The 26,410-nt window shown below is 42.2% G+C and overlaps 1 protein-coding gene across 1 annotated transcript in view; it reads left to right on the top strand.

Moving 5' to 3' along the window:
• FRMPD4 (FERM and PDZ domain containing 4) overlaps positions 1–26,410 on the top strand; it is a 1,562,866-nt gene that overhangs the window by 1,123,025 nt on the left and 413,431 nt on the right. The window lies entirely within an intron of this gene.

The following is a 26,410-nucleotide window of genomic DNA, read 5'->3' as shown; positions in this document are numbered from 1 at the left end:
TGCAATGTTATCTTTTCTCCCCAAGAAAACATCACGTAAAGGTAAAACTTAACATGAGACCTTTTAGGTGGTCCGGTAAAGTCTGATTTACGCTCAATTTTTCAGGGATGGGAATTTAGAGATTTTCTGTCATTTCTGCAGCTCAATCATTTTCAATTGGTGAATTTCTGCTGGTCGACCCTTTGCGACAACATGCAGTAAACTCGAGAAATGCTGGTTTTGGTTTGGGTATTCCTACATTTCCAGAGCAAATCTCGGAATAGAGGGGATTTACCACACCTATGAAACACTAGAATAGGTTGAGGTATTTACTATGTGTGATTAATACCCCGCTGTTCTCTGGCCCCCGAGAAATCAGGCCTAAGTGTGAAAATGGGAGCTCTGCTCTGCACGTGCTCTGAGGACGCAATCTCATGTCTATGCGATTTACTGCTTCCTCATTGCACAGGCTGGAATTGGAAGATATAACGAAAATACTGTTTAAAGTATTGCGAATACAAAGTCTGAGATTGGAATAGATATGTGAAGGCTCTGCTCGGAGGTCGTGGACGTGTGAATTGCTCCGCGCCCTTAATCACAGCTTTGGTAATGTTAGCACATAACATTTTCTCCGAAAAGCATTAAGAGCACATTGCATTTGGCAAAACTCACTTACAGAAAGTGACCTTTATACCTGTGAAGTAATACTCATTACCGAAAACAGTGTTTTATCATCACCCAGCCACAACGCATCCGGTAAACTGTGGCGCACAATTCCACATCACAACTTCAGCGAGGACTTCAGGCACGAGGAAAGACGGCACGAAATTACTTTCATTATGAAATGTCACGCTAATCTAATGAGATCATCACGGTGTAATATTTCAGAACACACAAGAAATGGTTTTTAGGGCAAGTTCTTCTGCCCTACTTATCTGGAGGTCATCCAGTAGTCAACAGACTCGTAAGATAACCGATCTGTGCCTTAAGCAAACACTGCACGTGTTCCAACACTCACCTGTATTGTTTTGTGCTCGGTGTTTTCATCAAGAAAACTGCTTAGAGATTCTAACTGGCCTTAAGTAATTAAAAACAACCATTGCCATGAACTAGAGTGAGAGGCGCCACCTGCATTCAAGAAGAACTCACTGCATGCACTTATACCACCCCGAAAATACTCATCACATGTTGTTCCGTCACCCCAATAAAAACCCACCACATTCCCTTCAACCACTGGTGAAACCCTCACCACATGCTCTTCAGTCATCCCAAGTAGACCTCCTCACATGCACTCCTACCATCAAGAGCCACTCATCACTTTTGTTTCCTCATCCCAAGGAAAACTCCTCACATGCACTTTTACCACCTGTGGAACACTCACTACATGCCTTACCACCATGCCAAGAAAACTCACCTCGTGCACTTCTACACCCCAGAGGCACTCACCATGTGCTGTTCCATCTTTAGAAGAAAGACTTGCATCTATCTTTTCTACCACCCCAAAACTACTCTTGACATGAACTTCTGGCACCCAGAATCACTCATCATATGCACTTCTGCCACCCAGAATCACTCATCATATGCACTTCTGCCACCCAGAATCACTCATCATATGCACGTCTGCCACCCCGGACCACCCAGCATATGTTTTCCACCATCCCAAGAAAAACTAACCACATGCACTTCTACCATCCCAAACCCTCTCATTATGGGCATGTTTACATCCCAAGAACTACTCATCACATGAACTTCAAGAATCAGAATAATCTTAACAGGTACTTCTACCTCTCCAGAACCACTTATTACATGAACAACTTCTACCACGTGTAACACTCGACACAAGTGTGAGGAAGTGGATTATTTGTTGCGGTGGATAATAGCCTACCACAAGTAATAATGGCCTATTCCTTGGGTGTTTCAGTAAAGGTTTCAATAATTTAAAACTGAACGCAATCCGTGGTAGTTATGGTACAGAGCAGATAGGTATAACTTAAGAAAATGTGTAAAGCATTTAGAAATACCAAAGCAGTTAAAAAGTTGAAAACACAGTACAATAAAAATCACAATTCAATTTACAAAAGTATAGAATAGTTTAATGTACTAAAGGACACCAAAATGACAGAGATCCCATAAGGGGAACCAGAGATATGACATTTTAAAGATTAGAATAAAGATGGCACCAAAAGTTGTTAAGCGCCAATCGCAGTCATCTGGTTGCGCTTGACCAATACCTATGTACGAGTTAAATCTGATCACAATGGAGCGCTGGCTGGATACTGAGATTAGGTTCACTCCTGTCAAAAGTTTGACCTCCTGACTTAGTCTCTGAAGGGAAGTCAAAAATCCTCAGTAGGGCAAGGCAGCAGGCCGGCTGTTATGAGTTCCACAAGGCCAGATAGCCATCGGACGAAGTTCTGGTGAAACTGTTGACTTTTGGCAGGAAAGCTTCAAGCAGGATACATTCAAAGTTTGTGCCCAAGGAAGTTCTCTCGTTAACTGGATAGTTTTGGTGCCTTTGACCAGTGAAGATTTCTACCTTCAGACTCAGTCACATTTTTGGAGCTTTGATTCCTGCAGCAGGGCAAGAATGAACTCCGTAGCTGAATGATGCTCAATGAGACTGAGAACCTGTTCAACAACATCCTTCTGAAATGAATTTGCTGCTGCGTAAAAGCTCTGAGCTGGAGCAACATGAATCTTTGGCGCAGCAGCAACTTAACCCCGTTGAATTGACTTGGTAAGTTTCTCCCGGTCTTCTTCCAGTTCTCCATGCAAAAAGAGATGGAAAAGTTTCTAATTCTTAAGGCTTTAGAGTTAGGCAGGAGGAGTAAATTCTGACACCAACCAAGTGTTCCAGGACATCAGGAACTTTCACTTGGGTGTCAGACTCAATCCACCAGCTGTGTCTAGGGACGGATCGGTAGAAATAGATCAGCTGGGCTCTTCAAGGAAAGTGAACTTCTGGCAGCTTTTGTGTCTCTGTAACTTAACAGTAGGTCAACCAAACTGACTCTTAGAGTCCACTCTTAGTCCTGGGTACAAGTGGGAACCCTTAAGGTTCTCCTTGCAGGTCAGAGCAGCAGATGCACATACCCATTACCAACATGCAGCATTTTAATAGGAAATAATGAACAAACAACTTTTAAAGAAAAAACCTCTGTGGGTCACATGCATTACTGTTTCCCTTTAACTATATGCGTTTATTTATGTGTAAATTAAAAAAAAAACAGTTTTTGAATAATAATAACCAAAATCAAATAAAATGTTCAAAATAGAATGGATATGAACAACAACCAGTGAAGAAAGGAAAATTAGGATGACTATAAGATTACCAAGCAGTCATTGGGCACTTAGGAGTTGGAAAACCACTCCTCCCCTGCCCTGCTCCAATAGGAGACCAGCCCCGCAAAGCAGCACAAAGCATAAAATGATAATAACCTAAAGTTATTGTAATTTTATGTTTCGTACTTTGCACTGCTTAAAAGCAGAGGGGCGACACTCCTCTGCCATAGCTGAGGAGCCACCACTGCATCATAGTGACATTGACCTTTATCAGAAGGGACATCAATAGTGAATTCCTAATTCAAAAATAGCATGCAGTTTGCTATCAGTTCAACCCTCCCACTACTTTAGCCAAGGCAGAATGCAGACCAATTAACATTTGGTTCAAAGAGGGGTCTCAATCTTCCAAGGACATACTTAGAAATTAGAGACAGCAAACATAAGAAATCACCAGTTGTCTGTTGGCTTGCAGTTCCAGTTGCCAGAAGGATGTTGTTTACATTCGTTCAAAACAAAAAATAATTTACTAGGAAGAGCTTCTCCACTTGCCAAAGTCTGTGCACGATTTTCATAAATTTAATTTATACCTTGAAAAGATTCATACCGGGGCTCATTTTCCAGAGACACAAGGAACAACATAACAAGTAAGTTTTTCTGTCTAGCACATTATTTTAATAGGAGTAAAAAAAAATAGTGAAAAAAAAATCTCAGATGAATACAATGTTTTTTTTCTTTCTATATGTCAATTTTGAAGGAGTTTTTGTATGAGTTTCCACTTAACATTGTTAATTAAAATATTGTATCTAATAAATGCCACAATCTGAATTGTCTCCTGGAGCTTATAACGTAGCATGAAGATTGTGCGCTTAATGCAGAAGTATGAATGCAACTACCAAATTCTTTCAGTTTAAGACATTTTTATTGAGTATTTTAAAGATAATAACAGTACATATGTTATGAATTTTCAGAAAGGAGAGAGAAGGAAATAGGTAAAAAAGCACAAAGAGAACAAGAAAGAAAGAAGATAGAGAAGAAAAGGAAAAGAAAAGGAAGGGGAAGAAAAAAGGAAAAGAAAAGGAGAAATGTAGTGGGAATAAATAGAAAGCATTCAAGAAGGAGAATTAGAAGAAAGATAGGATGTGAAAGGAAGCCAAAGAAGATCAGATTTAATTTTTAGGGGGCTAGAAGAAGAGGCAGCAAAGGAGATCCTATGTTCATCGCATACAAAATTCCACCAAGTATGAACAGAAATCTTAGAATTATCTTTCCAACACGATAGAATGACTTTGATTGCAATAGAGATGAACAGGTCTAACAATCTGGCAGAAGAAGATAAAATATCAACATCATCGGATAAAGAGCCTAGAAAAACTTTCTGTAAGGATAACGGAGCAGAACAAGAGAATATGCGCATACAAGTCTTCCAAACTTCCTTCCAAAATGAAAGAACAAGGGGACATGCATATAATAAGTGTTTAAGTGTTCCAGTCTCTTTAGAACATGACCAACACAATGTAGATGAAGTGTGGGAAAACTTATGAACAGTAACAGGTGTAATAATGACTATATGATAAATAAAAAACAAAGATTGAGTAATTCGAGCAGTAATAGATGTCTTAAACAGTTTAGACCAGATACGATCCCACAACAAAACAGGGAAATTAGTGTCCAGGTCACATTCTCATGCAATCTCAACAGAAGATTTGGGACGATCACCAACAATCGAAGTCAAAATTGTATAAACATGAGCAGCTTTGGGTTGATGGCTTGAGAATAAAGGATATAAAGGGGAGGTAGGGATAAAAGAAGGAAAAATAGCTGGAGGTGAAAAGGAGGGTAATTGAGATAGAATGGCAGACGTAATAATGTTGTATTCAGTAATAGAAGAAGAGGGCAAGTCAAATAAGGTTTGCAATTCCAAAAAGGGAAGGAGAGAGCCATCAACAAAAAACTGATGAACAAATACAATATTCTTTTCCTTCCAGTGCTTGAAATAAAATGTTTTACCTTTGTAACGAAGGAATTTGTTATACCATACAACTGATGCTAAAAAACATTGCAATGGGGAAAGGTGAGAGGGACTACCAAATTCTTGACGCTGCAGAATCATCTGTTACTTCTACTTTGAATATAATAATATGGGATGTATGACGATACAACGTGATAATTTAGATTGTGGTACATTACATCGCTGTTTTACAACGCAAGTCGTTACAATGAGTTGCACTTGAGGGCGCTGGATTTAGGAATAGTAGGATTTACTATTCCAACTCCAGCCTATGTAACAGTAGGGAAGGTTTTGGAATAGTAAATCACACTATTCCTTAGTTCAGAGCACCATCCAGCGCAAGTTGTTGTAAAAACAGCAATGTATATGTATTGCGATATTTTGACTGTGTTGTAAAGGTCGTTTTCCAATAATATGAGTCCTAATATTTGTAATTATAATAGCAACTAACATTTAAGCGCCATGGTGTCATTTAGTTTGGGGTCAGTACGATTATCAGCGTGATACATGGGATGCTGCGATTCCTGCATTAAAACCAGTTTCTTATTTTTTTTATAATAGACAACTTCTGATGCACCCAGTCACCTATTAAATGATGACAGAGCTCAACTTTAATGACATATTACAGTTAAGTTCTGACATCACAATGACTGCTGCCTGGGCCAGCAGAAGAGGGTAAGGCAGGTCAGATCAAGGAGCATGATTTAAACAGCAGTTTAAGGAATAAAATGTTACTTTCCTTTTCCCAACTTATAGTAATAAACAGAAAGGGGATATTTATGGCAACACGTTTATCTTTTTTTTTAAACATGTTTTTCATTGAGTTTCCATGGTACGTGAATATAATGAATTACAAAAGTCCCCCATATGAATACTGGTCATGCATTAAGTGTATTAGATTGAAACATGGTCATGCAGGCGAAGGAGCAATATATAATCAAAGACTGAGAGAACAATCGCCATGCTGTGGGAAGCAGGAAGTGGGGGGAGGTGGTAATTGCTTCCGTGGTTCAGTGTGTTGCATCGGGCTTGACATGCAGGTACATTGTTCAAGAACATACTTAAAAAACTAAAATAACAAAAGCTCATCACAAGACAATGTTTTCTTACTTGCAGCACAGTAAATCATATGTTGCAGATAACTGCACACTTATTGTGGTATTGTGAAGGAGCTTTTGACCTGTCAAGGGGAAGAGCATGCCATGCCATGCGTGTGAATGTAGCATCATGGGAGACCTATGGGAGGATGATTAACTCAGTGGGGGAACTAAAGGGTGTGGAGTATGGGGTTTGGCAAGGAGTCACAGTATTAGGAATTTGAGAGCTCTGGAAGACATTGTTTGTCAAGTAGGTAGGTATAGTTGCACCATGTCCTTTGGTCTGGAACATGGAGATTGGAGAGAAGCGCATAACTCGCTGGCAGTATCACAGAAAGCTAAGCTGTTAAGCCAGTCACTGGTGGTGGTTGAATATCCACTCCCAAAGCGGGGAGCAATTTCTAGTTTTGCAAGTAGGCGGGCCATTGCTGTAAATTTTCGAGTACTTTTCTGGAGTCTTGCACGTAACCCAGCGAAGCCAAAAGTGGGTCCAGTCCGGGGTCCACCTTCACCATTTGGGCCCCTATGTGGATAAGACTTCACTCCAAAAGAATGCAGTATGTCTACAAGTCCAAGCCATGTGCAGAAAATCTGCCCCGCAATATGGCATTTGGGGCAGTTGGAAGATCTCATGTGGTCAAACTTATGTTGATCATTAGGAGTGATGTACACTCTGCACATGATTTTGAAATGTATGAGTTTGTGACCATGCTTCAGCCACTCACCGGTATTAGGATTTGGTGAACTGCTGCTTACTTGTGCCTGGCGAGGGATCTCTATCTCTACCTGTTGACTGTATCCCTTGCTGCTGTGTCTGAGCTGACGCTCTCTTTCTTCATTGCTCCGTGGTGCGCCTCCCCTTGACTCGCTGGTGTGAGCGTGAGCTGCAATCCGCACGCTCTGTCTATCGCTCCCAGCTAGAGTCAGAAGGGTTGAGGCCAGGGTGAAAAACTACAGCGCGCCTGGCCTGGGGGACTGCGAGGACCAGAAATCCCAGCTGGGATCAGCTGGTTCCTCTTCCCCCAGGCGACACGCCCACGGACACGCCCACTGACGAGGCAGGACAAAGCTTCGTGACACCCGCTTCGCGGGCGCCACTCACCGGTATTTGGATTTGGTGAACTGCTGCTTACTTGTGCCTGGTGAGGGATCTCTATCTCTACCTGTTGACTGTATCCCTTGCTGCTGTGTCTGAGCTGATGCTCTCTTTCTTCATTGCTCCGTGGCGCGCCTCCCCTTGACTCGCTGGTGTGAGCGTGAGCTGCAATCTGCACGCTCTGTCTATCGCTCCCAGCTAGAGTCAGAAGGGTTGAGGCCAGGGTGAAAAACTACAGCGCGCCTAGCCTGGGGGACTGCGAGGACCAGAAATCCCAGCTGGGATCAGCTGGTTCCTCTTCCCCCAGGCGACACGACCACGGATACGCCCACTGTCGAAACGTAGAAAAATCAAATAGCCTCCCGCGACGCGGGACGCGCGCGGGACCAAGCGCGGGACGAAGCCCGGACAAAGGGCGGGCCGTCTGAGGCCGTCCGGGGACGACTGAGGACGGGACGGGCCACCCCACTTACGTCTAGCCATAGAGGAACTTACTTAGCCATACTCTGAAAATATATCCCAATCTTCACTGATCAATCCTTATTGCAGACCCTGAAACAAAGTTATTACAATCACACAAAATCAACTGCGACTACTACAACAAAAAAGCAGATCTCCGGCCCCAAATATGAGGGCTTTAAAAAAACTTCGCTCACGAACAATCTACATGAGGCGTATGGGGACAGAAGCAGCTGTCAGAAAGTCTGTAGACAAATCATTGAAACCCGGTCAAATATCAAGTACTCCAGCTATAAGCAAATATTTCTCTACCCTCTCCAAGAAAAAGTCTCTATCTTCATACACAACTGAAGATCAAAATAAGCTGGATCCTTCAATAAATAAGGTTGAACATGATTCATTACTCTTCTCTGATCAGAAATTCTATAAACAAGGACAGATAACAATTGAAAGTAGTCTGGCAAATATCTCTCTTACTGAAGAACGTCAAAAATCATTCCTAGATACGTCTCAAATAATATCTATAACACCTATAAAAAACCAGGACAACGAATCACCTTTCGATGTGTCTGTAAATAACAACACGAAGACAGAACAAGAAAAATCAGAAATATTATTAAGTCAAAAACACCCACTAACCAGTTCACCAGAAAAATCACCTAACCTTTACTCTAATCAGGCCAATGTCACTGACCCCAATTTTACAAATTTAAATTCTGGAAATACTGCCTCTCCTCTGTCAAAAGCACTTTTTTCGTTGCAAGAAATCTTGGAATCAGTACTTACTCACCTTGGTCAAATTCTAGCTAATTCTGACGATACTTTAGACGTACAAATAGGAATACTCAAATTCCTGGTTGAAGAAAAAAAGAAAAAAGAACAAACTAAAGTTACACCAAAAAAACTTGAAGCAGTCGAATCATTACAAACAGAAGACTTTCAAAAAAATTGAATTACGACTCTAAAACAACAGGAAGCAAGCTCGCAAACGAACGACGTAGTAATAATCGAGACTAAAACCAATGAACTAAGAAATAAGAAAAAACCTCTTATCACATATTCTCTTAAAAAATTGTTCAAAGAAGAATCGGAAAACATCACCGAAAATAAAACTAAGCACTTTCCTATCTTTTCGAATAAAGTATCCGACAACAACCCAGATCAGATTATTGGGGACAATAAAACAGAGCCATCGGGAGTTACTGCCGAACAGGAATGCAGTCAACGAGAAAGGTCTGAAAAAAGTAATGACAGGGAAAATGCAAGGGGGAAGAAGAAGAGAAAACCATTTAGAAGAATACAGAGAAAAAAAGGGAATAAACTTAAATTTCAAAAATTCACTCCCTTAATCTTGGTGAACTCTCCAGAAATTCAAAAAACACCACTGGCAAAACCTTTGAATCCAAAAGCAGAAGATTTTTGCCCACCGACAGAAAACAAAACAACAGCACGAAATTCCATGGATATAAAAGAACTACATGATAAGAAAACTCAATCATGGGAAGGAACTCCATCTAAGCACATAATTATTGAAGAACTATTTCCCACAGATAAGATGCCGTTTAATCGTGGTAGAATAATCAATCTTTTACAAGAAATACCATCCTTGAACTCTCTGACAAGCAAAGAAATCGACCTAGTACTCTTTCCAAAAAAAGAAAACGATAAATTAGTACAGGTATCCTTTTTTTCCCCAGTTTTGCCTGGAATAATAATTAGAGAGAAGGAAATTCTACACAAGAATGGCTATGACGTAATCTCTGTAGTAGATCTTAAAACCAGTAATCAGAACAAAGGTATATTAGGACAAATTAACAGAAGAAATGAAAATATCAGTTCAAATTGGGGAGAATCAGTATCAAATATTATGAGAAAAGACTCACTTAAAATACAAGTAATGCAAGGTGAGAGGTCAGTATGGTCTCGGGACTCAAGCTCTAGTAATACTGAGAACTCAATAAAATCTTGGGCATGGTTATCAGAAACTTTAAACAGCAAAAAAACGGTTAATCCCCAACAATATCAAGTTTAGCAAAGGTTTGACGCTACTGTCTTGGAATTTGGCTGGGAAAACTGACATAAAAATGAAACATGCAACTAAAGACTTCCCAGATATCATTGCCTTCCAGGAAACATGGTTAACTAATCCCTTTACACATAAAGGATACTACGTATGTGAAACTCTGGCAAAACGATCTAGAAGGGGGCATGCCAAGGGTGGTCTAGCAATTTTATTAAAATAAGATCACTCTTGGTCACAAGAAATAATCGACACAAACATAGATAATCTACAATGTTTAAAGGTATCACTTAAAACTCAAACGTCAGCCACATCTGAAAAAATATTGCTTTTCAACATCTATGCACCTCCCAGTAACAACAGTGATTTGCTGTTTGACCGCCTAATGGAGATCATCACTCACATCATCGAAGATCAACTTTACTTGCCATATATTATAATGGGAGACTTGAACGCTAAAATTTCAAACTGCGAAATAAAGAAATGGGCTCTTCTTTTTAAAGAGGAATCTCTGGAAACATCACTCCCTGAATTCCCAAAAGGAACTAAATCAGATAAGAGAGGTCGCGCACTACTATCATTTCTCCCCAGTATTAATGGGACAATACTAAATGGTAACATCAACGGAGATAAACCAGCATCGTACACAAGGCAGGGAAATGGATCTCCCTCTATCCTTGATTATTTTATATGTGGGATCAAAGAAAAAGAACAAATGATTCAACTTTCGTATATATGCAATGAGGAAAGTGATCATGCTCTTTTATATCTATCAACTCACTGGATTGCACAGTCTTCTTTCCAGAACCAGCCAATATTTCATAAAACCAAAATGGAAGTAAACACAATGAGGCGTCGTATTTATTGGGGGACAGAAAATCTGGACCAATCTGTTGACTACCATATACTCAGTCGATCCTATAAAGAACTTTGAACACTTAACAAATAAGCTCAAACATGCTTTACAAAGTAAGCTAGAACACACCAGATCAGTAAAAAGTAAATGGAGAAGTAAGAATAAAAACTGGAACCAACCAGTCGTAAAACAACTCAATAGGTTGATTCGAGCCAGGTATCTGAATTTCTCGTCTATAAACAAAAAGGAAATCAATAGATTAAAGAACCAAATACGACGAGAAAAAAACAAACAGAAAAAACTGAAGCAGGACTCTAACTGGACTGAAATCCAACAAGCAGCTAAACAAAACAACCAGCGCAAATACTGGGCCCTGATTGCAATAATGACAGGATCCAAAAAAAAGCTGGAAGCAACTCCTGTTTCGGAAGAAGACTGGGATATTTACCTTCGTGAGCTATATAAACCGAACAAGTCTATTAATAATGGAGAGGCTGAAGAACAAATCATGGAAACGAATGACACTAAAATCAACAAAACGTCGGCAGTGTCTGTGTCTATGAATATCAGAAAGGCAAGAAGCACGGGTGCATCGGGCCCCGATCAGATACCTTTCAAGGTCTATCAAACCGACCATAAAGAGTGGGGACGGTTGCTCTCGCCACTATTTAATTATATATTCGACAGCGGCAAAATGCCAAACTCCTGGAAGGGAAGTATTATAATCCCGATTTACAAAAAAGGAAAAAGAAGCATACCGGGAAACTATAGGCAAATTGCCCTCATGGACGCTGCCGGGAAGATTTTTGTAGCAAAAATTTTAGATAGGCTGAAAACTTGGGCATTTTCATTGGGTCTAATTCCTAAGTTTCAGTCTGGATTTCGTCCAAATCACGCAGTGACCGACAATGTAGCAATCTTCCAAACCATCTTAGATAAGTATGTATCAGGGAAAAAACAATCCATTTATGCAGCGTTCATCGACTATTCGACAGCCTTTGACCGAGTGGATAGACCGACCCTGTGGTCAAAGTTAAGAAAAATGGGCATTCCGGAACAGCTATTACATTTAATAGTGAATCTACATAGTGACACCTGGTGCCGTGTCCAAATGGGGAGTGACAAGGGTCTATCGAAGATAATACGCACATCAAATGGCCTAAAACAAGGGTGCCTCTTGGCTCCAATTTTATTTTCTTTGTATTTAAGTGACTTACCATCCCAACTACAACAAGGGCTAAGCACTCCTCCAAAGATAGCCACTGAGTGTATTCATTCCCTGCTGTACGCGGACGACATAGTCATGTTTGACCTAACACCCTTTGGACTTCAAAATCTTCTAGATATTTTAGACCAGTATTCTAGAAAAAAAATTCTAAATATAAATAAAACTAAAGTGGTTGCTTTTTCGAAACAAAAGAAAAGAGTGAGGTACGAATGGAAGTTGGGAGGTGAGAAGCTAGAGCAGGTAAAGGAATATACATATCTGGGCAGAATCTTCTCACAAAATATGAGTAACATCAATCAAATCAATCACCTAAAAAGAAAATCTGACCTACATGCTGGGGCCTTGTCTCGTCTATATTCTGCCACTGGACACAGGCATTTCTCTGCACTAATACAAGTCTATCGAGCCAAGATCCCACCGGTCCTGTCCTATGCTTCGGAATATATTCCTTTTAAACAATGGAACTACATGGACTCAATTGAAGGTAAAATATTAAAAAATCTACTGAAAATCTCTACATCTATTCCAGTACAGGCGTTGAGATTGGAATGTACCATCACGAGCGCTTATGCCACAGCCGTAGCTAGTATCATAAGGTGGGCCTATAACCTTCTCCATTCAAAAGAAGGCACTCTATGAAGTTTACTAAAAGTTGAGACATTCAATATTGGTTCTACCCATCTTACCTTTTCCAAAAATATGCGAGAGGCCTTTCATCTTGCAAAAGTCAGTGTGGAAATTTTGTCTATGTGGTCACCAGCACAACTCAAACTTTTTCTAAAAAACTTCACCCCCAAACTGAGCTACGAGATTGACCGCTTTCATTGTGATAGACTATCCTCGTATAAGATCTATGCAGACTCCCAGGAATATAAGCAAAATCAGTCCTATTTAAATTATACTCTTATACACGGTGCAAGGCGTGCAATTATGATGTTGCGCCTGGGAATCCTTCCTGTACTAACCTTTACTTCTCCCTGGAGATCGGACAGTTCTGCTCTTTGTACCCTTTGTCAAGGGGGCAATCAGAATTTGGAACACCTTCTTTTTATATGTCCAAATACAGAAATAGTAAACGCAAGGTTAACATGTCTTAAGCCCATTTATCGTTTCTGTAGGATTGTTAGTTCAAAGGATTTTTTATCAGTATGTAAAAACCCCCCTAATGAATACGTGTGTTACAGAATTTTTAAGTTTTTGAAAATTTCATTGAAAATGTATTAAATGGAATGTATAATGTATATATTTTATTTTGTGGTCCTCAAAAGAGTACCGTAACAAAAATAAAACTTTTTGACTTTTGACTTTGATACAGAACGTGTTTGTGCACAAAAAGCAGCCCTCGTCTTATCCCCCAACTGGCGTCCCAGGTCTCGTTCTCAGTAGCCCCGACGTTTTGTGTCCAGAGAGGGCTGTAAAGCTGTGCAAGCGCGTACGATTGAGAAACCAGAAGGTTGCCACTGTCATCATCGATCACCAGCATCATGAGTGCGAGTTCATCTGGCGCTAAAGGGCATGTTTATTATTTGTGCTCGCAATGCACTGTGCAGACAGTGCATCACAAAGTAGTCCATGAGGGAGGCTGCGGCAAAGTGTATGTGGAGTTTGAGATGGTGTGCCTGTCTGGAAAGAGATCTCCGAATGTGTGGAGAATGTAGCGTGTCATGGTGTGCTTAACCTGGACCTCACAGGTAAAATGGAGCCAAAGGTTGTCTGGTAGCACCAATGAAGGTGAGTAGAAAGCAAGGTGGCCAACAAACGCTGAAGTTTTCACCAGGTCCAGCATGTAGTGGACAGGGTTGGTATATCGGGATATAGAGGGATCCCTTTCGGCAGGATAGTGGCAAGGGGTACTGCTGTGGCCTGGTTGATTTCAGGTTTGGTGTATGAGAGCCTAGGGTCTGCGTGGAACCAATGAAGTGTAAACTGGCATTGCACCGACAGATAATACAGATGAGAAGGTGGCACCTTGAACCCACCCCTCACATATGGAAGGACTAATGTGTCTCAGCTAACGCTGGACGCCTACCGGCCCAAATAAGCTATAATAAAAGGCCACGTAGTGTGGTGAAGAAGGAGTTGGTTAAAAGAACAGGGATATTTTTGAAAAAGGTACATGAAGCAGGAGAGAATCACCATTTTAGTAATGGCAATATATCTGGTAATTGAAAGCGGTAGGCGCATCCACCGTTCCCCCTGCGTGGCCAGTGTGTCCATAGCGTGGCCATAATTCAATCACGCCACTTGCTCTTTGTCCCGGTGTGGGTAGATACCCAAGTATTTGACCGGGCCACCACTTCGGGCCAATAGAAACTCACATTGAGAGGGAGTAGTAGACTCCATGAGGGGAAATAGTTAGGATCTAGACCACATGGTCATAAGGCCTGTGAGGCCGCCGTAACGGATCACCCCTCGCAGGATGGGGCAAGGTTTTCCTCTGGTCACCGCACAAACAGGAGCACATCATGAGTATAGAGTGAAATAGGGAAGGGTCTGGGATGGAACTGTAGGCCCGATTCATGTGACCTTTCTGAAATTGCCAGACCAGTGGGTCTATTGTTATTACAAAAATGAATGGGGACATTAGGAACCCCACCGTGTGCCTTGGGTGACAGGGAAGGGTTGGTTAGTGAGGAATTTGACCTGATGCGTGCTGTAGGATTAGTGTAAGATAAACTGATCAATGAGAAAACCTATGTGGGATGCCCAGTTTGCACTGGGTGGCATTGAAGAATGACTATTCCAGTGAGTCAAAAGCCTTCTCTGCGTCGAGAAAGGCTATCTCAGTGGGTACAACAGGGGAATCTCTATCGAGAGCAGAGAAGACCGAGTACACAGGTTTAGTGATGTGGAGCGGTGAGGGATAAATTCCGACTGCGCACAAGATATTATTTGCTGCATCAGGAGGACAAGGCAGTTCTAAAGGACCTCAGCAAATATTTTGTTGTCAAAATGTAAAAGCGATAGGGGCCTATAAGATCCGAGGTGCTGTGGGTCCTTACAAGGTTTTAGAAGCAAGGTTATAACTGCATCCAATAATGAGGGAGGAAGAATGCCAGCCTCGATTGATTCCGCATACATGGATAGGAGACGTGGAGCAAGAATGTGTTTGAAGTGTTTGTAAAATTTCATGTTGAAGCAATCTAGGCCTTGGGCTTGGATCCATCCATGGAGTCTATAGCTTGCACCTCCTCCTCGCTGGTGATGGGTTCATTCAGGGACTGTTGCTGAGCTGAGGTCAAGCACACCATGGCAATCTCCTCTAAATATGCTGTTTGGGCCATGATGTCACCGGAGAGTCGAGTGGTATAGACATGGCCGTAGGAACTGTGGGGGACGTGGGGGACATATCCCCCCAGATTTTGGAGTGGGGGGACATGGGGGACAAGGGTGGGGGGGACGAGGGGACAAAATAATTTCCCCTCTCCCTTCTGTTATGAAAGCGCTACCTAATGGCCCTGTACTTGACGTGTGATTCACCTGCCTGCAGTCAAAAGAGGCCACCCGCCCTCTGCCCTTTGTTATTCTGCCGTAAGGCTTGGCCAGTCTGGGAAGGGCAGAGAAGGGAAAAAACTCTTGTCTCTTTTCCGTCATTCCCAGAGAAGGCAAGGGCAATGTCCGCTTCTCCTGCTCAGCCTCTGGTAGCTTCCCTCCTCCCCCCTCTCTCTCTACTTATTCCTCCATCTTTTTCTGTCGCTGTCTCGCTTATCTTTATGTGTGGATTTCAAAAGACAGCTGTTACATACTCTCTCTTGCCTCTCATTTTCTTTATTTGTTCCCCCGTGAAATGGATCCAAAAATGAGCAGAACACTTTAGCTAGAAATGTCAGAATTTTCTGACAGGGTTCTATTCGACAGTACAACCTCGGGACAGAGAGAACAAAGTATCAAAATAAGAAACATTATTAAATACCCAAATAAAGCAATACAGAGTGGTCAGCAGACAGGCCAGATTGTTATTTACACCCATGCACCTTAGCGCTGCTTTACAGAGTTTTCCAGTGAAGCACTACTTTCTTTTTATCTTCTTTCTTTGAACAACATTGTTTTCCCAGGGTGGGGAAGTGCACCATTCATAAAGGGACTGCAATAACTGGTTGAGGGGTGGACTGGAAAACGTTTAATATGAGCGTTTTCAACTGCTTTAATTATTTTAGCCTATAAAATGTGTGCCACAGCTCTGTGTTGAGGGATTTGCACTCACATGCATCAAACTCCTGTTTTGCGATTCCTAATTTGTGATTTTTACCGAATCGCAAATCAGGAATCGCAAAACGGGATGCATGATTGAAAGTGCATAATATTTGCGATTCGGTAAAAATCGCAATTTTTACCGAATCGCAAATATTATGCGAATTCCAATTTGCGATTTCGCAATTCTCATTGATTCCTACGGGCCAAAAGGCCCATAGGAATCAATGGTAATTGCGAATTCGCAAATTAGAATTCGCAAAATGTTGATGCATTCCATGGGTGCAGGGGGGGTTCCAAAGGACCCCCCCCCCTGCACCCCTGCAATGTATTTTAAAATGGATGTTTCACACACACATGTCCTAAGGACGTGTGTCTGTAACATGACAGTGTTTAAAATGCCAATTTGAGCATTTTAAACATTTTTCGCAAATTACCACGAGGTTCACCCTCGTGGTAATTTGCCCCCCCTAATTGCGAATTTGCAATTTTAAAATTAATCATGCATTGCTTTTAAGGAATCGCAAATTTGCGATTCCTTAAGAGCAATCGCATTTTTGGAATTCGCTAAAAATAGCGATTTTTCCAAAAATGCTTGATGCATACTAAAAAGGTATTTAGGAATCGTAAACGGCCGATTTTACCGAATCGCACCGTTTGCGATTCCTAAATAGCTTGATGCATGTGCCCATATTTTATAATGATATAAGCAATGGACATTGAAACGGCCCTTCCTAGTCCTGTAGTCATGTCCAAAACTTTTCAGGCAAAATCAGTTACTGATTTCTGAATAATGAGTTAAAAACATTTAAGGTAACCTTGTTGTTCCTGCTTACATTTCACATTCTTTGCTCATCATTGCATTCAGTGTTTGCTTTTTACAGGGTGTTGTTACTTTTTTTCAGGCAGCATTTTACTCTTGTCCAATGCATAATTTGAATTGAGTCTCAGCACAATTGGGTTGTAGCTGAAGGCAGTGCCAGTTTAACCCAGTGGGGCAGTATGGTGTTCAGTGGGGGACAGGATGTGGCACTCTGGCCAGAGCTGCCAAATTTGGAACTGGAGCACCATTTTCAGCCTTCATGACCAGTCCACCAGTCCACACTCCTGACAGAGCTCATTCCTATGCTACACCTTAGAAGGCCCGATAGACGTTAGAAGCCCTGGTGTCTTAGCAGCAACAGGTGGACTCTAACGGTGGCAAGTGTGGGTTAACCTTGAAGGCCTGTCCACCACAATCCATGCAGTTCATCTCCAGTCTTGCGAGCAGACATACGAAGAAGCACACACTAGAGCGACAGTGACTCTGTCACTGAGGTCACAAGACCCTTGAGGCCAGTCCAACTTGTCATTGGTACCTCCATTGGACTTTTTCAGCACTAGTAGTGCAACTTACCAGGGGTTGGTAATGTTGGATTTGCATGCACATTAAACTCAGGGAATGATTATAATGGTGGTGGGACTGCCACATCACTGCATCATTGATAGTCCCACCACCATTGATGACTGTATTACTGCCCGCCATATTCCAATGGCGGGTGGTTCCCTGGCACTCGGAGAGACCGATCGCCACGCACACTTCTCCCTTCCATAGGGAAGGGAGAAGGCTAGGATCCTTGTGTCTTGCAGAAAGGAGAGAAAAGGGTGTATCTGCTCTTCAGGAAGGATATACAATGCAGAAAGGGCTGGATTAGCCACTCTGGCATTTCCTTTATGGGCTGCAAGCTAATGACGCTTAATTTAAGTTGGTGTCTGCAGGTGAGGCAAACTGTATTCTTTGTTAGAGACCGGTACAATATTTAAACCATCAGACTGTAAAACTGAACAAGAGAAAGGCATCAAGAGTTGTTGGCAGAAGGAGGAAGGGAAATATGGAAAACAGAGAATAAGGAGAAAGCAAAGATGAGAAAGAACCTGGAAGAGTGAGATAATGTGGAGGGAGAGTATATTGGTGGATAAAGGAGGCAGGAGAGGAAATCAGATAGACAGCCTTGATATTCAACAACCCAGCTCTGACACAGATTCACTCACTACCACCCTTTAATAGGGCTGCCCAAGTCTCCATACCTACTCTCTCAGAAGCATTCAATTAGTTATATAGCGCCACTCATACCAGTGCAGAGTGTCAACACTTTACATCATTCACACTACACAGAGGCAGTCAATCATAGGTGTGTAAATCTGTGTATAGGAAATGTTAAATAATACTACAGGGTGTAGGAGTCACATGTCATCCATACTTGTAGACAGTATTGTTTAAGAGTGTTTGGTCTGGATGTTGGAAAGTGGGTTAATAGTAGGGGCAAATGTATATCTGTCCCCGGCAATAAGGACACTACCTCAATATATAGCTCCATACCAGTCTTATTCTCATGCTCAACCCTTGCTAGCTTGGCTGTTAGCAGGTATGTAAAGCATTTTAAAACACCAATTCAGTAAATAATTAAGACACAACACAATAAAAATGCAACACCAATTTATAAAATTAAAAAATATTTTTTTCTTTAAAATGAAAAAAATCCAATGCAGGCAAAACGGGAATATGACTTTTAACATTTTTTGCACGATATAGCACATATAAATGTATATCCCTTTTTGGTACATCTGGTCATGCTGGACCTGCTCAAAGTCAAAGTTTCAGGCCGACCACGATGAAGCCCTGCAGGGGCTACTCCTTGTGGTAGGTCTCGGTCAAAGTTTTTACCTTCTGACTTAGAAACTTTTCTGGAGCTTTTCTTCACGGGGTCCGTCGAAGCTCTCAGCCACCCCTGATTCCGTGAGGGTTCGCCAGCTTGTTTTGCAACGAACTCCCAGTCAAACTTATGGAAGTCCAACCTGCGGAGCTTTCCAGCGGTACGAGCTAGGGATGCAGGCTGGCACACAATTGATGGTGGGTGGCTTGGCTCTCATGGTTGGCCCGGTCACCTTTTCTAAGTTCAGAATTAGAAATATTTGCAGAGCTTTTTCTTGCAGGGTCCCTTAATGCTTTTCACTAGGCCGTATTCGGTGAGGGTTCGCCAGCTTAGGTTTCTACCTATGCCAGATCAAACTCTGGAAGTCAGACCCCTGGAGCTTTTCAGCCGGAAGAACCTGGGCGGCAGGCCAACTCATGGTTGATGGTTGTCAGCTTGGCTGGCCAGAGTGAGTCGGTCCACTTATAGAGCTTTTTACCAAAGTTGCTCCAAACTTCTCCAAACCTCTGGAACTTCTTCCTGAAGTTTTCCAAAGGTTCTCAAAGTGTCCAAAACTTACTCCACGGGTCTGGAATCTCCAAGATGGTCCTTGAAATGGACTTCAGTTACCACAATCCACTTGGACAAAACCCTTTCAAATTCACTGGTAGTTCTCCAGGCTGGGGATTCTTGGTGGGCCAGGTTAGTTCTGTTAACCTTCCGCTTGCAGGGAGTCCACTCTTTAGTCCTTTTGAAGCAAGGTAGTCCATAGGACTGTAATTCCAGATTGTGCAACAGGCACAATCTTCAGTCCAGAGCCTGGTTGGTTCAAATCAAACTCCTCAGCAGGGACCCTTCTTCTCCCAAGTTTGAAGCAGCATCATCTGAGAGGCGTTGTCCCTTTCAGATACTTATTCCAAGTTCTCTGGGTCAAGAAGGAGGACACTCCTGTCCAATGAGGTGCGGGGCAATGCTCCAGGGTATGACCACATCCTCTAAAGTGGGGCATTATTTTCCCAAAGAGAGCATCATTTCTCCAAAATTCATCATGGCTGATTTTCCAGCAGAGGGAGCAAAACTAACTCAACCAGCCTACAGGATGGCTTCATATACCTAGGTCCACTCCCCTTACATCTTGGAATTCATCCTTAATCCCCCATCCGGCTGTGGTAGAGGTGTAAATGAAAGTGATTTTTCCAGCTTGTCTCCTTCTCTTGAAGAGCATTGTTTACTACCACTCCCCCTGGCTCTGGCGTTCGTTTGCCCAGCAACCTCTACTCTCAGACAGGCCACCTAACTCCAGGGGTCATTTATCACCTCTTCAAACAGCCAGTCCAATCCATTTACCTCTGACAAATCAATTCAGGGCACTAAGGGCTGAATTGTGGCTTGCAGACAAGAAAATCTTATAACTTCTTGTCTGTACATTTTAGAATAAATTCAACAATACCACACTGTTGCATTTATCATTAACATTCTTCTGAGTCCTTTAATCCTAGTTGTATGGCTTTCCTTTCTCCAGTTATTAATTAATAACCTTCTGCAATGGTAACCTATGGGCTGGGGATCTGTAATGGAAAAAATTAACTGGCCAATTTCTCCAATACCAGGACCTGTATAAGGATCCTCCTTATACCTAGAGGACCCCCACCCCTAGAATACATAGGAAAGACTTTAGGGGTTCTGATTATATCAAAATATTGCAGATCCTCACTTCACAATGCTCCTAGCACAAACGCCGATTTTGGGAAGCACAATACTACAATGTAGGCAGTGAAATGTGCAATTTCACTAAACCCAGGGCATATAACACTCATTTTATAAGGGCCCTCCTTGTAGATACCTGACCTCTAACCCCTAGGACACCTAGGGGAACCCCTGGGGATACCTAATATGCCCCAACATTGTAGTTTATGAATTTGTAAGTGCCCTAAACCCAAAAGTCAAGATTGGGCACAATTTGCATTTTAAAAGCAGTCCTCCAACACGGGTCTGCTTTTAAACTAACCTCAGGCTACAGCAGTGCACACATGCAAGAACAGGAAGGGGTTCTGGCCTCAAACCACTATGTCCTAACATATACCAGGGACTTAAAGGTAGTTTCAATCCCAATGCTCTATTATGTACTAGGGCTGTATAGGAGAGGTCATGTCAATCATGGAGGTACCCTAACCCATAGTGCACCCTAGTATATGTAGGTGTTTTTACTGTATTTGTAAGTGTCTCTTTCAACATAGCACTGGCCCTGGGCCTGGTTAGTCAGAGGCCAGGGTCAGTCAGAGTCAGGTACCACCAGTACCAGTCAGCAAAAAGTTGAGGAGTGCCCATGGCATAGATGGCTTTGCAACACTAGAGAAGCACAAACCCAGAATTTAAAACATAACACCATGGTTGGGGGTTCTCTTTAATAATCAGAATTGATTTCCATCCTAATGAACCCATTTTCAAACTTTAGGATAATGAAGGACTGGGTAAAAATCATAACGTTCTAATCTATACCTTGCAGTTCTCATGCAGCTCTTTGATGACGGTTAATAGCTCACTGTTCAGTGTTAGGATTTTAACCTATAAACTGCAAATAGCAAAAGAATCTCTCAGACAAAAGCAGTAACTCACTGACCTATTTACATTATATGCATTTTGTGATCTGCGTGGTACACGATCTTTGTAGCGGGCATATTACCCCACTGTGGCTACCTTACCATGAGTCAAAACTTCCAGTACTCAGACCTCTGATCTCTCTCAATAAAGATCATTAATCACCGAAGTTATCTTCACATTTTTATTGTTGCCTGAAAATTTCTGGAGACCAGGAATGCAGCAGCAGGTACTTTTCAAGCCATAATGCACTTACAACCATGATGCCCTCACCCGAAGTCAGCATCCTTTTTTGCTTGGTGCATGAAGATGCAAGATTCATATACATTTTTTTAAAACATTTGGTCTGATTACTATGTGAATGTAAACAACAATAAAGCATACATGCAAACTGTGACTACATGCCTGCTTTTCCCAATATTTCACTTCAAAACTATGCGAATGTATTTGTTTAACGGGTGGTGATTTGTATAGGGTCAATGGAAAATCCACAAGGTTGTCCCTGTCCCCCCCAGAATTTTAGTGTCTCCTAAGCCCTGGGTATAGAGGAGTTTAAAGTAGTCTAGCAGGGTCGTCTTCAATGGAGGTCGCTTTGGATCCCCCATCTTGATATAGTTCTGTAATAAAGCGCAACAACGGCAGACTTTAAGAACCGCACTTCGCTTTACCGTTTCTTCTTTATCCCAAAAGTTGTGCACAGCTATTCCTGCATCTGCCATTGTTAGGGGCAAACGCAGAACATACGTGTTGTTTTTTTCTCAGCATCATAAGTCTGAGCCTCGTGAGGCTTTTATGCTCTTTGACTTATTGAGCAATGTGGCAGATTGCAATTGAAAGCCTCTACGGGGGTTTTCGGACCTTGCCTTTTCTCTTGACTTTTTTTTCTTGTGGCCCACTACGTTAATATGTGCTTTGCCATGGATCCGTTCCACCTCTTTCGCAATGGCGCGTTCACACTCCTGTTTTCTTCCACATACAGGCATTCCAATTTTTCCAATTTCAAAGCTTTTTCCGACATTTGTCATAAAAGCATTACCTCCCTAATCACTATACAAATAAATACTACATCTAAAATGATCACATTAAAATACTTATTAAACAATTGACAGTCGAAAACACTATAGAGATAAAAATACTTGCTTAATTCATAAAATTTGTTAAAACAATGTAGACATGATAGCCATATTTCCTTATATCACATTTGCTAACAAAGTGCGAGTGCGAATCACCCATGCCCAGCCAAGGAATTTTGCTACAGCAATCGCAAAGAGCGGAGAACAATCTGATTCTAATATTCTAAGTGCAGTCGATTGGCTGCGAGTGCCAATATTTAGACAAACTGGACGTAGCCATTTGCGCCGTGGATTAGCATATAAGGGGCAACAAAACAACAAATGGGAAATATGCTCTGTTTGGTCTTTACAGAAATAACAGTGCTCATCCCGCAGTGGGATCCAATGTTTCTTAAAAGCATTTACTGGGAGTGTTCCAACTCGGAATAGAAACTATAGCTTCCTGTCACGCGGGCTTTCAATTATGTCCCAATAGGCTTCACAGAATGGAATCATTTTAATGTCCAGAAAGCGGGCTGACAGTTTGGCTATTTGCCCAGTACAATAAATTGTGCAATACACCATCTCCCAGTATATTTCTTTCAATTTTGCTTTTGTCGGAAAGCAAGCCACATCCCTGTTACCCCAAAGATGATCCAGTTTTAGCTTTACCAGTAGACCCCGCAAATCTTTCAGCCATACAATACAGTGGAAACGGTCAAACTTAACAACATCTGGCAATGCTGCGGCATAGTGGGCCAACTCTGGGGTCACCATCAGGCGCCTCCAATACAACAATGGCCGCAATCGGGCTATATCCTCGATGCTTTTCCTACCAAGGTCCAACTTCAGTGGGATTATAGGTGTGCTTTGGGGGGCCATTACCAGCCCTCGCAAAAATCTGTTTTCCGCTACAACCAAATCTACCAAATTTGAAAAGCCCCAGAGTTCAGAACCGTACAGACATGCGCTCAAGACTTTCATGTTGTAAATTTCTAGGGCGCAGTTTATGGGTTTTGTCAGCGAGGCTTTATGTTTGAGTGCAACCGCGCCTGCAAGCTGGCTAAACTTTAATACTGCAGTGTTAATGTGTGATTTCCATTTCATATTGCCCAGTAAGATTATTCCTAAATAGGAAAAAGCCTCTACTTCCTCAAGGGGAGTGCCCTTATACATAATTACACCTTTAAATGTGGGCTGTCGGTTCAAACACATAAATTTTGTCTTGGTTGTGTTCAGCTCAAGGCTCCGGCTATCACAGAATTCGCCAAATGCATTGACAGCCTTTTGGAGACCGCTCGGTGTGCGTGAAAGTATAAGCGTGTCGTCCGCAAACATAAGGACGGGGACATGTGAGCCTGCTATGATTGGGGCATCACTTGGCGATTTTTTCAAATAGTCCACAATGCCATTAATATAGATGGAAAATAGTGTTGGGGCCAGGACACACCCTTGCCGCACCCCCGTTCTACAGGAAATGGCTCAGTCACTTCTCCCTGCGCTCCCCACCTGATTTTGGCGTAATTATTTTCATGCAGGCGCACAAGAAGAGTGAGAAGTTCTGGACTTAAACCTGCTTCAGCCAAAGTCCTCCACAGCTTTTCTCTTGGCACTAGGTCAAAGGCTGCTTTTAAATCCACAAATACGGCGTATAGAGTGCCGTTTTTCAAAGTTACATTTCTCCAGTAAATAGCAATGAAATAGAAAACCTGGTCTATAGAACTAGTCAAGGGGCGGAACCCCGCTTGGTATGGTGACAAGATGTTATTTTCCTCTATCCATGTTTGCAGTTTATTCTGCACTAGTCGGCCCATCAGCTTCTGTGCTGTATCTATCAGGCTGATGGGTCTGTAATTTTTTTGAAAGGGATTTGTCGCCTTTTTTAAATACGGGGATAATTTCAGCTCCCTTCCAGGAGGGAGGCACTTCCCCTCCCATGGCCACTGCATTCGCCAACCAAGAAAAATATATACACCATGAGTTCCGGTCTGTTAAGAACACATCTGCCGCAATACCGTCCATACCCGGAGCTCTTCCCCCCGTTACACAATCCAAAGCAATACTAACATCATTTTCGTTAAATACTTTGTGTGTAAAATAAACAGTTGGGGGGGAGTATCAGTAACTTGCATTAGGCTACGGGCATATTGTGGCTCGAAAAACTCGATCCATTTACTTTTTGCAACATGGTTTTGTGGTTGGGCAGCTATCCCTCCCCTATCCCATTTTACCGTGGACCAAAATAGCTTAGAATCTTTAGCTACGCAAGCATGTTTCAGCTCACACCAGCGTTCTTCGTCCCACTGTCTCTTGCTTGTTTTTGGGTTAGTCTATATAAGTCCCTCGCTTTCCTAATTGCATCAGTATTACCCTTTCTTAGTTTGCTACTCAAGTTTTGTCGTGCCAATCTGCAGCTTTTATCATACCAACCCTGTTTTGGTAGATGTTTTTTACCCTTGCTTCGGTCTACCGTTTTTAGGAAGAAGCCTTGCAGTTTGCAGAAGAATTTTATGTGGGCCTCTATCATGTGGTCTTGGAAGTCTGACTTCCCAATATGAGGTTTGATGGTATTTATTTCCTCTACCACTGTTCTCTTGAGGTCATCTAGCTTCCCTACATCTTCTGCCAGCCTTCCCCATTTCAGGTTACGCTGGTTATTTGAGCAGACTAGATCCTTGGTCATCAATTCAACCCTAGTGTTTTGCCCCACAATCCCCTGATATGGGTGAAGAGTCATACACAAAGGGTTGTGATCACTTTCCATTCTTGATTCCACAACCATATCTATCAATTTACTCCTGTCCCTCACATCTAATAAGAAGTAGTCTATTCTGCTGGATGCCCGGCCGTTATCAAATGTGCTGTTCCCATTTCGGTCAGAGGGCGTGCGCCCATTAGCCGCTCTTAGACCTCTTGCCAGGCAGAGACTCTTCACTTGAATGGCCACAACACTCCATCTTTTAATGGCAGGCACCGCCAGCTGGGGTATTCCCCATTTACTATCCTCCTCCTGACACAGTACCCTATCCTCCTCACCCAAGGGTTCAAAGGTAGAGTTGATATCCCCCCCCACAATAATATGTGGTTCCAAGGGTAGCAGCTCTAATTCCTGTTCTAGGGCAGACACTACATCTGAAGATTTCCCACCCCCAACCCCCCTGGCATATATGTTAAAAAGAGCAAGCTCCTGTCCATTGTCCCACCTAATATCAAGTCCTAGGATATCATTAGTTGGTAGGGATCTTTGTCTTATTGTGCAGTTCAGCGACTGGCGTATCCATATCAGTAGGCCTCCTGAAGGGCGGCCAATTCGGTTTTTTGTTGCGGGGATAAAAAAGTTTATATACCCCTGTCGAAAGACTGGGCTTAGTGACCACGTTTCTTGTAACAGAATGATATCAAAGAGATCAATAAAATCGCACCATTCTGGGATTACCATTTTGTTTGCTATACCCGCAATATTCCATGACATAAAAGTCAGGATAGATTTATCCAAATTTGGCCCTGCCTGGTCCGGCCCTGTATCATTATCTACAGGCTCGGGTGTTGGGGATAATCTAGCCTCCAAGGTTACTACGGAAGTATCTGTTGGGACAGATAGTTCTTGTTCAGTCAACCGACCATCGGTCCTTACATGTTTAGGATTACTATATCTGTCCTGTGAGACATTAACCACCCCCCTTGCGTTAAGGTCTAAGGATTCCCTACATCTTTCTGCCTGTGTGTTAGTTTGTGTGCGCACCATATTGAGAGCAGTTGGGTATGTTGACATCCCCTGTATGTTTCCTGGCACATTTGTTGAACCTTTGAGTCAATCACACTCATTTAAATTAGACAGGGCAGAAAATCTATTTTCCATGTTTAACCCCCAG

The sequence above is a fragment of the Lissotriton vulgaris genome, chromosome 8 (genome assembly GCF_964263255.1).
Source record: "Lissotriton vulgaris chromosome 8, aLisVul1.2, whole genome shotgun sequence".
Classification (NCBI taxonomy): domain Eukaryota; kingdom Metazoa; phylum Chordata; class Amphibia; order Caudata; family Salamandridae; genus Lissotriton; species Lissotriton vulgaris.
The sequence above is the reverse complement of the archived record's forward strand: the minus strand, read 5'-3'. Positions and strand labels throughout refer to the sequence as shown.